Source organism: Notamacropus eugenii, chromosome 3 (genome assembly GCF_028372415.1).
Source record: "Notamacropus eugenii isolate mMacEug1 chromosome 3, mMacEug1.pri_v2, whole genome shotgun sequence".
NCBI classification, from domain to species: domain Eukaryota; kingdom Metazoa; phylum Chordata; class Mammalia; order Diprotodontia; family Macropodidae; genus Notamacropus; species Notamacropus eugenii.
Window position 1 is genome coordinate 9,103,585 of NC_092874.1, and position 15,397 is coordinate 9,118,981.

Genomic DNA, 15,397 nt, shown 5'->3' on the forward strand with positions numbered 1-15,397 from the left:
CATGTTTTATACCGTCATCGTCATCATCATCATCACCATCAGATGCCAGGCACTAAGCCCTTCACAAATATGTTCACGTTTGATTCTCATGCCACCCCTTGGAAGTAGGGATTATAAAGACCACTGTTTTCAGTTGAGTAAACTAAGGCAGACAGAGTGAAAAGACCCCCATTTTATAAATGAGTAAACTGAGGCAGACAGAGTCAAACTGACTTTCCTAGGTTCACACAAGTGGTAAACATCTGAGGCCAGATCTGAATTCAGGTCTTCCAGACTCCAGGCCCAGCACTCACCATCTGGAGAACCCAATTTCCAACACACATAGAAAGAGAGAGGACAGAAACTTTTCATGAGCTCCACCAGAAAAGGTTCTGTCATATAGTTCATCTGCTGCATCAACAGTTGAGAACAGCATATATTCATCTGTACACACAGAATTGTCACCATATTGTCTCCATTAGAATCTTTCTAGGATCATTTCAGGATCTCCTTGTGTTTTTGCTTCATTTCTACTCCACAGTGCCCAAGCCCTGGCAACCACTTAATAAAATGCTTTATGAACCATTGATTGACTGACAGCTCTACATGTGGGGAAGGGGCAGCAGGGACTGGTAGACAGAGCAAAGGACGTGCAGAGAAGAAGACCTGGGTTCAAGTCCCAACTTTGGGCAATTCATAACTTCTCTGACTCTCTGGCTTAACAAGGAGTTCTGGATCAGTTTTGTTTGTTGGTTCATTTTGTTATATGCCGTGGGTATGAGCCTGACTCTGGGTAGGAGGTGGTCCCCAAGGCTTCCCCTTCAGAGAACTCCAAGGAAGCCACAACAGACATTGGGCCCAACCAATGAACATCCTTCATTGCGTGAGACCCTCCAGGGATGGCTTCCAGGGGCCTCCAAACTACCAGTTGGATTCTTGGTCCATGGAAGCCAGCTTATATTTCAAGCCCTTTCAGCAATGTACATTGTTCTTTCTGTTTTCTTAATCTGAGTAAATTATGTCAGGGGCCAGAGAATTCATCATCACACCACAGACCCTATCTCATTGGGGTTGGAAGGTCCTGGAACAGGAACTCCCTCTACCAATGCAACAGGCATCTGCTCAGCACTGTAGGGTCTTAGACAGTTAGTGAGCTCTGGGTGCTAAGAAATCACCAGCACATGGTTGTTGTTCACCCTTTATTTTTGAAGAAAACCATTAACATCACAGGGTAATTGATGCCTTGACTCACTCATGAATCGGGTTTAAGTGAGGCAGAGCTTCACAAAGTCATAAGCCTCATTCCCTTCCTCAGGTATCAAACTGCAGGGGCAGGACAGAAGTCAAGATGCTCAGGATACCATGGATGATCCTAAGGACACCATGGAGCCTGCATCAGTAGCCTTTGTGGCCGCTGGACAAACTGTTTTCATTCACCCCTTCCACTGAGGAAAGTCTTCAGCTGCTTGGCGCAGACACCCCCCCTAACTCAGCAATGGGTTTAAGGCCCCTCTATTACCCTTAAGATGTTTTAGCCTGTCTACCAAGATGATTTACTGGGGTGTGGCCACTGCACATGTGTCAGCTTCTTGGAGCCACAAGGGAGAGGTGGGTGAAGGTGGACATCAATGGTGGATGAGCAGCCCTGAAAAGGTTGTGGCAAACCCGTGGCCCAGAGGCACTGGTCCTCCCTGAACATCTGCCCCATTTATCTCCCATATACCCTCTACCAGCATTTGGTAGAGTCAGGATTTGAACTCAAGTCATCCCTACTTTGAGGTCCCTTCTCTATCTACTGTGTCACACAGCCTCTCCCCTGATCAGCATAATTGATCCCTATTTTATTGCTGAGGAAAGTGAGAGTCAGAGAGATGACATGCTAGAAGCTTCTTAAAGTGGCATATTGGAAAGAGTCCTGACTTGGGACCCAAAGGATCCAAGTTCAAATCCTGTCTACATGTCTTACTTGTTGAGTAAACCTGCCTAGGTCTCAGTTTACTTCATAATAACAAGTTGTACCACATGTACAGTCTTTTGCAGTTAACCTGTGTTCCAATGGCCCTAAGGTGTCAGAGGGAGGGCATAAATCCAGGTCTTCTGACCCTAAGTGGTGACTATAACCCTGGAGTAAGGGGAACAAGTCTGAAACTTCCTCCAGGTTCTGTCAATAGAAGCAACGCCAGGCCTCTGAAAGGTAGACGGGGGCCCACTCATTGCAGGTATCCACGATGAGCCTTTAGTAGGGGCCATAGCTTGCTAAGATCGGTAATGGGAAATGCCTGGAAATGTCAGGTCTGACCACGGATGGAACTTGCTCTGAGCATGGCCTTGGCACCTTTTAGGATAAATCTTCACTTGGGAAGTTTAGTCAGCAACAGGGATGAGACAGACCATCCCCCGAGGTCTCCGAGGACAGAGAGAGAGTCTTCTTTTTGTGTCCCTCCTAGTGTATAAAACAGATGGTGCATAGTAAACATTTAATAAATGTCCACTGAATTAATTTAGAATATTGTAGAATTTTGTAGAATATTGTAGAATTCTTTTTCCAGAGAGAAAAACAAAACGATCTCTCTCTCTCTCTCTCTCTCTCTCTCTCTCTCTCTCTCTCTCTCTCTCTCTCTCTCTCTCTCTCTCTCTCTCTCTCTCTCCTCACCCTCCCCTAAATAATCCCTCCTTCTCTCTGTTTGTCTCTTCTTCCCTTTCTCCCTACCCTTTTCTTTCTTTTCTCTTTCTCTCTGTCCCTGAACACGTGTTCATCCAGGCCCTGGTTGCTCTCCAGACCAATGGTCTCTCACTCAGAAAGAGTACCACAAGACCACAGATAAGGCTTGACTCAGAAAGTCAACTATTTGCATTATCTATGGGGTTTTTTTGTGTATTTTTATTCATTTTAAGTATTTCCCAATTACATTTTTATCTAGCTTGGGCTATGCAAAGAATTCTTGCCACATGCAGCTTTGACTTTGCTGTAAGCTTGGGCCACTGATAAAGAGCTGGACAAGACCCTGGAGGTCACCGCGTGCCACTCATTTCTTTCAAAGGAAGTGACTTACCCTAGGTCACAAGAGCAGTCGGAGGCAGAAGAAGCCAGTATTCAAACTCCAGCCTTTAGACGCTGACACACGCCTCTTCTCAGCTCTTTTTAAGCTCCATGGCAGCAAGGTTTACTGGGCCGTTCTGCAGGCTTTGACTGGCCTGAGAATACAAAATGGAACAGGATTATTTGTCCCCTCTGCTTTCTCTCTTCACAGAAATCGGATAAACATCTGCATGTGTTTTAACGGCTTCTCCTTGCCCACTATAATCCTTTCTTTTAAGTGGCCACAGCTGAATTCGGGGGTTTCTTGGAGGGGGTGTCTCCTTCCCTGGAAGCCTAATGATTCACCCTCATCTGGCATGTGATCAAGCAATCTCAGGTGAGCCTTCCCCCTCAACACAAGAAAATAAATAGCCTGGCTGTCCCGTAAACACTGAGGAAAAGAGTGACCATGCCTGGAAGGCAGGTGCCAAAAGCACTTCAGGCCTGGTCCCCCCAGCCTCGTAAGTCACTGGGTGACAGTTGGAGCCAGTAACCCAATCCTTATTGGAGAGAAGTCCTGTGGTCTTTGGCCCAGGAGGCAGACACTCCACCTCTTCCCTCTGGCCTGCCCCCCTCTCATCCCAGCTGCAGCTGCTCAACCAAGACTTTGCCTCCTCTGCTACCTTCTCCCTGGCGGATGCTGCTTCACACACCAAAGACATTTCTGGGGCTCTCTTCATCTCCAGCCAATTGATCTCCATCGTGCCCTGGCAACATGACCTGGGCAAGGAAATGCTGTTTTCTCATTGAGCACCTGTACTGGAGGGAGTCCTAAAAACCCCACCCATGGTCCAGAGATGTGGGATCTGAGGGATGAGGTCATCCTGGGAATGCAGAAAAGGGAGGGGAGCTCACAGCTGGGCTAGGGAGAGCCTGGATGATGAGTGGTCCTGGGATGTCTGCTCACTTATTCCAGCCTTTTACAGACATTTATTAAGCACTTTCCGTGTACTGCATGAGAGGCATCATGGCAGAGTGGAGAGAGGGTGACCTTGGAGTCAGGACTTAAGCCTGGGCTCATGCTGGCTGGGGGCCCGGGGCAAGTCAGCCACACAACCTTTCACTGCACATGTCAGGACTCTAGGATGTGAGGTTGTAAAGAAGGGAATGGCCTCCATTGCTAGGGAGAGTTTCCACAGAGTCCCCCAAGATGAAATCACCCATCCACATGAATGTACATAACACTGAATCCCAAGGAAATCTTTAGCCCTCTCCCATCAAGGGGCAAAACCTTGTTGTGAGGGAGAAGCCAAGTGTTCTGCCCCCGAGGAACTAGAGTGACCTGACATTTAGTCTTGTAGCACAAGTTGCCCCCTGGACATTTCAAATGACATGGACCAGAGACAGCTTAAACTCAACACATCCCGAATTGGACTCATGTATCCTTTCCCCCCCAAATCCTCCCATGTACCCTTGTTTCTTACTTCCAGCATTATCCCAACTCTCCCTCTCCCTCCCTCCAGTATCCAGTTAACTATCATGCTGGTTCTAATTCTACAACCTATCTCCAATATGACACCCACAAACTTGGTTCACACCCTCATTTCTCACCCAGATTATTGCAGCAGCTTCCAAATTGGGCTCTCTGCCTACCCACAGCTCCCAAAGTGATGTTCTGAGCTACAGCTCTAACCATTTGACTCCCAACTAACTCTAATGGCTTCATATTTGCCTCCAGGATCAAATAGAGATTCTGTTTAGCTGTTACAGCCTGGTCCCTGCCTACCTTTCCAGCCTCACTGGAAATTACTCCCCTTCCTCTACTCTTTGATCTCAACACACTGGACTTTTCTTTGTTCCCCCAACATGACCCTCCTCCCATCACTGGCTACCTCCACAGGATCCATCCCTCCTTAGCTTAAACACCACTGACCACCCATCCCCCAGCTAGGTCCCTCCCTCCCAAATAACTGTATATTGAACCACTTTGCGTGATTTGTATTTATTCACTTTATATATCATATATCTGCATGTGTATATGTGCATGTGTATATGTGCATTGTGTATATGTGTACGTGTCTGTGTATATATATACATATACATACACACATACATAACATACCATACATTGAGGTTGTTACCTGAACTAAAATGCCAAGCATTCACACTCTGCTTCAGGAGAGTGCAACTCCAATGGGATGGCTGCATCATTTGAATGTAAACGCACACTTGCCAAAAGAATTGTTTTGTGGAGAACTTACAGAGGGCAAGCATTCACATGGTGGGCAGAAGAAATGATACAGGGACACTCTCAAGGTCTCTCTTAAGAACTTTGGAATCGATTGTGTGGCACAAGACCTCTCAACATGGGGTGCCCACATCAGAAAAGGTACTATGCTCTAGGAATGAAGCAGAATTGAAACAACTCAAAGGAAGCACAGGATATGCAAATTTAGAGGATCCACCCCAAATGTTCATAAGGACTATTTGTACCTCATTAAAACATAAGCTCTTTGGGAATGGGGATCACATCATTCATTGAATCTGTTTGCCTAGAACCTGTCCCATGGCAGATACTTAATGAGGACTAGCCATGACTGAGAATGCAGCTTGCCCTCGATGCCAGGCAGGAGGCCTCTCTCAACTGGATAACTGATGCTTTTTCTCTCTGGCTAAGCTCAGACATCAACACAGCCGGGGCCTGTGTCCCCAGAACCTCCTGTGGGCAGCTGTATCCTCCTCGCCTCTGAGGTAGCTTCTCTCCTGGCAGGCCTGTGCCCCTGTCCTTGTTCCTCTCTCCCAAATACCTTGAATTTACTCTGTACCAGGTGCCAGAGATACAGAGACAAAGAGGAAACAGTCCCCACCTTCAAGAAGCTCACATTCCATAGAGAGGATGCAGCATGTTCACAAATTAGCCCAGGCTTGATACAAAAATTACCAAGTGATGTGTAAGGGACTTACTAGCATGGGACCAAAAAAGGGCTCTTGAAAACACACGCTTCAGCAGAGCTTTGAAGGAGGCATTAAGGAATCTAAGAACAGAAGCTCAGGCAGTCTCAGCCAATAAATATTCAGCTCCTACCTGATGTCAGGCACTGTGCTAAGATTTGGGGATACAAAAAAAAAAGAGGCAAAGGACAGGCCCTGTCCTCAAGAAGTTCACATTCTAATGGAGAAGACAGCAAATGAACAAGTAGATACAACAAGCTATCTGCATAATAAATGGGAAATAATTAACACAGGGAAGTGGCTGAAATGAAGAAGGTTTGGGGAAGGCTTCCTGTGGAAGGTGGGATTTTAGGTGGAACTTTAAGGAAGCCAGAGCAGTCACTAGTTGGAGTAGAAGAGGAAGAACCTTCCAGGCATGGGAGACAGTAAGAGAAAATGCCTAGAGATAGAGTGTCTTATGCATGGAACTACCAGGAGGCCGCTGTCACTGGATGGGGAGTAAGGAAGGTGTAAGAAGACTAGGAGAGGAGGAGGTATAGCATTCCAGGGATGGGGGAACCACCTGCAGAAAGGCTGGAGATGGGAGATAGACTCTCCTGTGGCTTAGGATGGCCTGTGAGGAGAAGAAATGGGGAACCAGTCAGCAGAGGAGCTGGAGCCAGGCTGTGAAGGACGTTAGCTGGTATGACCAGCAGCTTTAGAGCAGCTTTCTCCTTGTTTCTTAAATTAAACCTGTATATATTTCCTGGTTGTGATTACTAGGAAACAATACCTTTAAAGCAACAGTAATGCTGCTCCTCAATGTCACTTAAAGGTTGGCAAAATACATTGAATACTGACCCCTTTGATTGTCCACCACTCCAGCCACCTTCTCTCTCTTTGCCTTTGTCCTCACCATCCCCCATGCCTAGAATGCATTCCCTCCCTCATGTCCAGCACTAATTTCTTACGTGACCTCCTCAGTTACCAATGTCCCCCCTCCCAAACTGCCTTGTAGGTAACCCACTTTATATTTATTTGTATTTATTCCCTTCATACTTATTCTGACATATTTATGTAGTCCGTATCAGCTCTGGGGAACCTTGTCCCAACTCCAACTCACACTGCCAAGATGGGTCCCCAGAGGCCACTACATCGCCCCCTTGGAGTCTAGGGATACCTCTGAGGAGTCGGGCATTTCCTTCTCATGCTCAAGCCCTCATTCTGGTCTGTCCCTTCCCATGCCATCACCAGTTAAAGTTATTATCGTCTTGATAGTATTAATCACGTTGATTAGTGCCTCTCTACCATTTGACCAATTACCATCAATTAGCTTTTACAAAAGGGATATTTACTGAGAAGAGATAGTAAGAACAGATGTGCAAAGCATCCAGGACACTAATCTTCTATTTCCCCATGTGCACTCCTAGTCCCACCCTTTTCTTCATGAGGAGACCACAATGGCTGCAAACTTGGAAGATGAACTGGGGACTTAGTCAAGGATGGAGGTGAGTGGTCCAAGGCCAGCTCTTCCCTTCAGTCCTCCCAACATCCACCTAATTTTAGGTCTATCTAAATTTGTGAGGACTATCCTAGACAACCAGGAAAACAAGCCAAAGGCTATATTTGTCTGGGAACTAATAGCAGTAAACTAACTTTTTAAAAACACATACCTAAGTAGCCTTTGCTCCCCCTGCCTTGTGATTTTCCTGATTGATCGTCGTGGGAATTGATGGGAGTTTGGAAACTAGTCTAAGTGGGTCTACAATAGATAGACATGTGTGAACATTCTCTTTAGCCTATTGCCATGGAAACAATTCATTGATTCAGTGAACATTTATTAATCATCTACTGTATATACTTCCATTTTAAAAAGGCATTTATTAACCCCTATTATATAGAAGGCAGTGGAGGAGATAGAAATTTCAAATAAAATCGTACCTCTGTCCTTAAGCAGTTCATACTTTGTTTAAAGAGGTAAAAGAATCCAGCCAATCACAGTACTGAATATTATTTGACAACTCACAAGAGAGACGCAAAATAATAGATGAGAGAGAGGAGAGAGAGAGGGAAAAGGAGACAAAGAAACAGAGACAAAGAGATAGAGAGAGAGAAAAAGAGAGAGAGATTATTTATGGAACCCTTCTATGTCTCAGGCACTGTACTAAGCACTAAGCATACAAATATACCCATAAAGTCAGGCTGTGCCTCAAGGAGCTCACATTCTAATAAAGAAAGCCAACAGACAACAAGTATGGAGAGGAGGTGGAGGGAGAAAGGGAAAAGTCCAGAAAGTCAAGAGCACAGACCAGTTGGAAGTGTGTCTGACTGCCCTAGACCTATCCTTGAATGGAAGCTTTCAGCAGGAACTCGTGAATCAGTGAGATTGAACTCAAAGAAAGTGTTTGCAAAGGTAGCAGAAAGGATTGACCATTACTTCTCAGTTGATTGTACTAATAGTGATTAGACTAGATTTGCTTCTAGTTATTCCATGACAATTTATTGCTTAGTATTTTCCTATTTCTGTTTAGAAGTAAAACCAGCCATTCCCTGCCTGATTCCTGTTGGGTTTTGGGGTACCATTTTTAATGCCCCTCCATGGGGGAACATCTAGATTACAGTCCAAACCAGAATTATTCCTTGAGAATCTGAGGTGGGGATGGAACTGGTGGACTCAAATGCTCATACCCTCTGACCCAGAGATTTCATTACTAGGCATGTACCCCAAAGAGGCCATTAATATGAAGAAAGTCCCTATAGACGTCAAAATTAACAGCTATACTTTCTATAAAAGCAAAGAATTGAAAACAAAGTAGATATCTATCAATTAGAGAAAAGCTAAGCAAATTATGCTACAATGATGAGATGTAATATGATTGGGCTGTATAAGAAATGTCTAAGGTGATAAATACAGAAAAATCTGGAGGGCTCTCCATGAACTGATAGAAAAAGGAAGTCAGCAGAGCCAAGGAAATGATCCCAACAATGATGAAGACAACAGAAGGAACAACACAAAGAAATTAAAAATGAAGACAAAAATTTGGTAAAACAAAGAAGTAATAGGACAAGGGACCAATCCCTACCTTTCTTGGCAGAGGTGGCACATCCATGTTTTGGGGATTTTTCAATATATCCATCAGTTTTGTTGATTTTCTTTTTTTTCTTTAAAAATATTATATGATACATGGGATGGCTCTCTAGGATGAATGAACAAGAGAGAGATTGGGAGGAACTTGAACAATTAAAAAAAGATCAATAATTTTTTTTTAAAAGAAATGAAAGAATGGGAGCCTTATTTTCATACTAAAGAGAAAGGCAACCTCTCAACAATAAGCCAGGACAAACCATAGGAGGTATGAAAGGGCAGGTAAAGCACAGGGATTGGTAAAGGGCACCTCTCCCACCCCACCCTCCCCACCGACCCACCCCACAGTCTTTCTTGTCTGGATTATGACCAGCCCCTAGACTACAGCTTGCATATAGAATAAGCAACACTGAACTCAACATAGGCTAGCCTCAGCATACCTGATGGGGGAGGTGTTAGCCCCTACTTTCTATCCATTTCATGAGATTTTTAAAAATTGTTTAAATGATTGTGCCAGAATATAATCATATAACAGTTATAATAATAATATAATATTTTATATATAATATATAATATAATAATAATAATATTGCCAGAGCAGGAGAGTACAAGAGGCAGCTTTGCCTAACGATTACAGTCAGGGTAAACAAAAAAATCTGCCTCTGTCATTAAATGTTTACATGGCCCTGAGCAGGGTCTAAGAAAGTCATAAAGCCTCTCTGAGGAGCACCTGAGTTCAAATCCTGCTTCAAACTATTACTAGCTGTGCGACAATGGAGAAGTCATTTATGCCCCCTCCACCTCAGTTTCATCACCTGTAAGATGAGGCTGTTACTACAATCTATTTTATGGGATTGTTTTGAGGATCAAATGAGATAATTTGTGTGAAGTGCTTTGTAAATCTCAGGGCACTGTGTAAATGCTAACTGAATTGAAGTCAACAAGTGGGACCTGGGCAAGTCTCTTATCTGTCTACAGCATTATTTCCTCATCTGTAATTTAGGGAGACAAATGGCACCATCCTTAGAGGATTAGTGAGAAAATCAGGTTAGCTCTACAAGTAGAGGGCTTGATTGGCAATACTGAAATATCATCATTGTTGTTATTATGTACTCAGAAAAGGGAAAGGCACTGTTAGCTTCCTCTGATAAGTTTAAGGTATAAGAAAATTTAAGGCTTTCTCTGATAAGTTTAAGGTATAAGGAAATATAAAAAAATGAAATAAAATAAATCTGAGGATACATTTGAAAAATAAATGATCTTAAAGGAAAGCCTATGTAGGTGAGAGGAGTTCTCCTCCTTACATTCTAAGAAATAATTTACTGACATTTCACAGGTATACATCAAAAGGCATTTAGCAAACGCTTCACAAACCAATGGGGCTCACAATCTAGTGAAAGAGATGAAAAAAGACGCTGGAAATGCCACCAAGATTTAGAATGAGTAGACATAAGAAATCATAAGAGGTTTCTCAAAAAGTTATTTGGAAAGTAAACCCTGCTCTTTAGAAAACTCTCTTTCCAATGTCTGGATCATAGAGCAGACTGGTACACTTGCCCTGTGGGGCCATTTCCAGTTATCCTGATCCATATCTGACCACTGGACCAGAGGAGAGAGTGAGGCTGGTGACTTTGCCCAATGTTCCCTCACTTAAATCCAATTCACTGTCATATCATGATATCACCTTCCTGATGTCATGGGAAGGGCAGACAACAACCTCCCTCAGAGAGAAGAATCAATTTCCTGAGCTAGAAGTGTGAAGGGGAAGAATTGTTAAAGAAAATGATGGTTTTTCAGATGCACAACTCCTTCAGATCAAAGCAGACCAAGAGCCCACATTGGGGGGATATGGCAATGTCATCATGCAAGTTGCTGTGATTTTCTCAGGGAAGGCCCTCCCTTTGTTGATCCACTTTCTGGACACCTTCATGGATGGCCTTCATTAGTCATCAGGACCCGAAAGATCCATTGACTGAGAGCCAGGGTTCTTCAGGTATATGCAGAGTAAAACAGAGATGGGATAATTATGGATAAGAATAATTAATTAGAAGCTGTTAAAAATCCCAGCTATTTCTAAGTAGGGCTGGTATTGGACTTTCTTCTAGGATATTAAAATGAGGACACCTGAATTCAAAAGCATGAAGCTGGAGTCACATGTGATGGTCACAGCTGATAGGAAATATTTCCCTCAGGTAACTGAGTGTGAATTCCTAGATGGTATATCCCACAGTAACAGCGTAGACTTCTCTAAGCATTCACTTAGGCCAGAATAATCTTCTAAAGTACAAGTCTGATCTTGGCACTTTCCTGTTAAAGAATATTCAGGGGTTCCCTAGTACTTCTAGGATAAAATGCAAAGTACTCAGTACTTGTGGTTCAGTCTTGTCTGACTCTTTGTGATCCCATTTAGGGTTTTCTTGGCAAAGATATTGGAGGGGTTTGCCATTTCCTTCTCCAGCTCATTTTACAGATGAGGAAATTGAGGTAAACAGGGTGAAATGACTTGCTCAGGGTCACACAACTAGTGAGTGTCTGAGAACAGATCTGAACTCAGGTCTCCTGATTCCATACACAGTGCTCTACTGACTGTGCCACTCAGCTGCATCTAGATAGAGAATACTGGAATTGAGAATTTTTAAAAAAAGAACACTTTGGTTGGTGAAATTTATCATATAATTTCTGGCCATCACTGCAATCACCTTTATTGTGCAAGAGGGCTGTGTAGACGGTGCCTCAGTAAAGCTGCTGTGAAAGACTGGTTCTGTCCTTTGTATTACAGACACGCCAGCTCCATTTTGGCTCCCTCTTTGATCTCTCATCAATAGATAATAACTCATGTTTATAGAATTCAGTCCATTTCAATCGGCTGCATTTTTAAAGTCCATGGCATGTGCCTAGCACTGAGCTTTAAAGTTTGCCAAGTAGTGAAGGGATTGTCACTCCCATCTTCTAAAAGGGGAAATGAAGGCTCAGAAGTGTCCGGTGACTTGCCAAAAGTCAAACAACTAGTCATTTTCTGAGGGAAAGTATGCAACATAGCAGAGCAAAGGAGACCCCCCCTTGAGGTCTATGGATAGATTTCATGGAGGCAGAGAATTCAGATGAAAAATAAAATTACAATTTTATTTTTGTATCATTGATTTCTTTGGCAATCCTGTGTTTTATTTTAGATACTTGAAAACATTATCCAGGGAAGGAGCAACACAGGATTGAGCAGACCATCAGAAGTATTCATGACCCAGAGAAGAATGGGAACCCCTGGTGTAATGGACAGAGGGCTGGTCTTGGGGTCAGGAAGACCTGCATACAAATTCTGCCTTTCACACTTCCTACTGCACTCTAGGCACATCACTTTCTTCTCAGGGACTTGCCTCACAGAAAGCATGTGGTTTTCATTAGTCCAGAGAAAGAATATCATAGAGTAGGCTGGCAACCTCTTCTTTGGGGTCCCTGCAGATTCCCCTTATTTATAAACTGGCCAGATCCCAGAAACCATCTGATGGGCTCTGCAGCACTTACCTCTGATCTGTGTTAGTGGAGGGAGCTCCCACACCAGGAGTTCCCCTTGCTGGTGATGCCACAGACATTTCCTGCAATCCAATCATGGGACACTGGCATCATCTCCTGGAGAGACAGCAGACATTACTCATTTCTCCCTTGGAAGAAGGGAGCTTATTCTACTTTTCATTCTTCACCCTTAGTGTTGCCCCGTTAAGGGGTTCAGGGCTTTGGGACTCCAGAGGTTGTTCTCAGAAAGATGGGCAGCTGCTCCCTCTGCTCTAATATTCTTATAAAGAGGACAGCCAGAATCTCTCTCAACCACATGGCCAATGTCTTTACAAGCTAATGAGTGTTTAATTCATTGCAAGCATGAGGCAAGGAAATGAATGAAAGAATATCCCAAACTCAGTCACTCACTCAATGGCCACAGGATCTTCTCTCACCTGGCCCCCTGAGCCCAAAGTCTTCCCTCCCAGGCTCATTCCTGGTTTGTACCCACACCTCTTTGATGCATGGAAGCTACCACCCTCTTCCTCCACCCCACACATCCGGCTCCACTGTACAAAATGCTCCCATTCTATGGAAAGGGAGGCAGAAAGAGGGTCAGAGCAGGACAAGCATGGAACCAACACACATCGTGCCTCACCCTTATGCGTATCCAAAACATCCATGGCCACTATGCCACTTAGAGATGAGACAAATGAAGATTCTCTTAAACTCAACAAGCCCTTATTGGTGTGTACAAAGCACCAGGACTTCCCATTTCCAAAGGATAACTGGGTGTCACCATCTCAGTGTCCCACAAGCACCTCCAATTCCACAGTTCCAACTCATCATTCTTCCCCAGAGCCAAATCAACATTTCCCTCTTCTTCTTTGATTCTCATTGATGGTCCCACCATCAATCAACCAATACCACTAGTGTCCATGGCCCTCAGATGAAACCTGGGTTCCTCTTTGCCTCCTCCCTCTTGATTACCCCATGCTCAGTCAGTTGCTAGATCTCCTCAATTTCATTTCTATAATATTTCTCACATTCCTTCCTTTTCTTCTTATGCCCTGGCAAGTACCCCAGTTCAAAGCATATATAATTGTTAGAGACTCCAAACTGGTCTTCTTCCAGTTCAGATCTGTAACTAGCAAGGGGTGAATTGGACTTTGTCCCAGGGCATTGATATAAGGGAGACATAGCCTTCCTCCCTTAGAGACTGCCTTCTCTGGTCTTCACCCCATGGTCACCCACCCATGTTACTATGTTATGATGAAGAAATGCAACCAGGATGGCACTGTTTGGGTCTTGCTCCCATTGCACCTCTCTCCTAGACCCCGGGAGTAGCACGGAGTGGTAGTAGTATGTTACACTATGCGACAGTGGAGGACCACAAGATGAGTTATACGGAAGTTGCCAGAGGGAGATGACCTTCATGCTCCTCTCAGATGTGGAGGAACACATGAATGTCTTCTCTGCTGCCATCTGTGCACCTGCTCTTACCCCAGGACATAGAAATCTCAGTTCCTGCTCCACTCCAGGCATTCCCTTTCCAAATCCCCCTTTCAAACTGATGCCTGAAAAATATGCCCAACACCTGGATCCATTTAGTCAATGCCTCTGCTCAGAAACCTTCAATCACTCTGTTGCCTAACAAATAAATATCTAAGCTTGGGATTGGTGAATTCTGTCATTCAGCAAAGCTTTGCCTTCCAGCCTTAACCATTGCCCCCACCCCTTTTCAGGAACTCTGTGTCCTTGCCTGATTGGACCACTCTGCATTCCTTATTCTTGACCTGACAGTTCCCACCTCTGGACTTTTGCTAGCACTGTCCTCTCATGCCTGGGATTGACTCCCCATCTGTATCTGGCCCATAGTTCAGTGAATCCTCCACCATGAAGCCTCCCTCAATCCCCAGTCACTGACCAAAAGTTGCTCCTTCCTTCTATGGTCACCTAGAGAGCACTGTGCCTCTACCTTCTCTCTGCACTCACCCCCTTCTTCCCTGGCTTATCTTTGCTTCTCCCATTAGTCTGTGAGCTCCTTGAGAGCAGGCTATGTCAAATTGAGTTTTGTAAACCCAGAACCTCACACATGGGGGGCATTTTATATATATTTGCTGAATTCAACAGGACATCTGGCAGGGCAGCACTTCTGACTTCCACAGTATACATTTTCCCAATATTTTGTGTGACTCCTGTCACATGCCCTAGGGATCCTGCACTAATTCCATTCCATGCCTTTCCATACTATTCTATATAATCCAATCCAATTGAATTCAATGCACTTTTGCTTGGTGGGAGCAGGGGGGAAAGGGGGGGGCAGGGCAGGGGAATTCTACAGCTGCAGAGATCTCACTAGGAAAAAACAGCCCCACTCCTTCTCTGGAGGCAATTTTTCTAAGTCACAAATCTCATGAGATGTTAGGGTACTTGTGAGTCCCATGAGGTAGCCCAGTGAAAAGTTAGTTAACTAGAGAAGGATGTGAAAACGCATAAGTAGTCCTCCCTCCTCCCTTGTCCCTCACTAATATATGTATATATAGATATATATATATGTGTGTGTGTATTTTTATGTATATATATACATATATACATATATGTATATGTATATGTATATACATTTTCCCTGGGAGCAGTCCTAACTCCCTTTACCAACACAGTCATAATTCTCCATATGGATGCATGGCCCTGTCCAAAGACTTCAGGGATTCTCCAATGAAGCCAAAGTGGAGTTAATGACTTCAGAACTCGGATCTGTGGGAGGGATCTCACCTGGACTCCTTTTCCCTCTTCCACTCTGAATTTTTTCAAGTCTCAGCTTTTGTCTGATTTAATGAGGATGCCTCTGGTAGCTGAGCGGGAGCCTTAGACAAAGATATATCAACCAGAAA

At 44.2% G+C, this 15,397-nt stretch overlaps 1 long non-coding RNA gene across 1 annotated transcript; it reads right to left on the reverse strand.

Moving 5' to 3' along the window:
- Positions 1-1,164: 1,164 nt before the first annotated feature.
- On the reverse strand, positions 1,165-3,267 carry LOC140532395 (uncharacterized). Its single transcript, XR_011976495.1, has 2 exons — positions 3,033-3,267; positions 1,165-2,422 (listed from the first exon to the last, which is right to left on the reverse strand). It is a non-coding gene; the product is annotated as an uncharacterized lncRNA (long non-coding RNA).
- Positions 3,268-15,397: the final 12,130 nt, after the last annotated feature.